The sequence below is a fragment of the Schistocerca cancellata genome, chromosome 1 (assembly GCF_023864275.1).
Source record: "Schistocerca cancellata isolate TAMUIC-IGC-003103 chromosome 1, iqSchCanc2.1, whole genome shotgun sequence".
NCBI lineage: Eukaryota > Metazoa > Arthropoda > Insecta > Orthoptera > Acrididae > Schistocerca > Schistocerca cancellata.
The window spans coordinates 451666720-451667940 of NC_064626.1; the positions used below are offsets into that span (position 1 = coordinate 451666720).

At 42.9% G+C, this 1221-nt stretch overlaps 1 pseudogene; it reads right to left on the minus strand.

Moving 5' to 3' along the window:
- Window positions 1-746: 746 nt before the first annotated feature.
- Window positions 747-863, minus strand: LOC126098220 (5S ribosomal RNA; annotated as a pseudogene).
- Between the last annotated feature and the right edge of the window lie 358 nt (window positions 864-1221).

Genomic DNA, 1221 nt, shown 5'->3' on the forward strand with positions numbered 1-1221 from the left:
TTTACTTAACCCTCTAACGGTAAGGTTGGGGTTGGATCTGACCCCAGCGAGTCTGTTTTGTTTATAACTCCCCACTCCCTTTTCTTAGAGCGCTGTGGTTCCAGCTACACTAACAGCCAGTCGTCCCGAGAACGCCGATGAGGCCACGTGAGTCTGGCGAGTGACCTACAACTACCCTCTCTATCCGATACCTACATTACCCGCACTCGGGTTGGATCTGACCCCTCCTTACTGTTTAGGTCACACTTATTAGTTTCTTTTGTGGGGAGGATTCAACCCCATATTGATGTTTATATTACATCTACGTTTTGTTTTCTCTTCTAGTATCTTACTAAAATGGCTCATCAACTCCTTAGAACTCCTGAGGAGATATACAACGAGTTTCTCCGACAGGAGGCTGAGTCAGAGGATGGCGACAATATCGATACAGAAAACTGTTCAGAAACCACCTATTACAATATGCGTACAAAGACATTTAGTATTGAGAACTTTATATTTCGAAACTGCTGACACTATAATTATTTTCTACAAGTAGTAAGAGAAAGCACTCCGTCTTCAGGCCACAAGTGGCCCATCGGGACCATCCGACCACCGTATCATCCTCAGATGAGGATGCAGATAGGAGGGGCGTGTGGTCAGCACACCGCTCTCCCGGTCGTTATGATGGTTTTCTTTGACCGGAGCCGCTACTAGTCGGTCAAGTAGCTCCTCAATTGGCATCACGAGGCTGAGTGCACCCCGAAAAATGGCAACAGCGCATGGCGGCTGGATGGTCACCCATCCAAGTGCCGGCCACGCCCGACAGCGCTTAACTTCGGTGATCTCACGGGAACCGGTGTATCCACTGTGGCAAGGCCGTTGCCAAGTAGTAAGAGATGTTTCTCATTTAGTTCCTATCTTTAGAAATTCTAAAGCACTCAAGTTCCTAGTTGATGACTGAATGTATTGATTTTTACTATGTTTTCAATAATTTTATAGAGAATATTTCTATTAAGGTATTTTTTTGTAATCAAGTTCCTATTTTTTCCAAAGTACTTTATATTCTTACTTAGTGACAATACAAATAAAAAACTTGTTATAACAAATATTATATGTGTTTAACTGATAATAAAACTTTTTCCCACTATTCATTTTTTATTTTACCCCGAAAAATCGATATTTGGAGGGTGGGGTCTGAACCAACCCCACCTTACCGTTTATGTCAGGAAACTTCGCCTTATC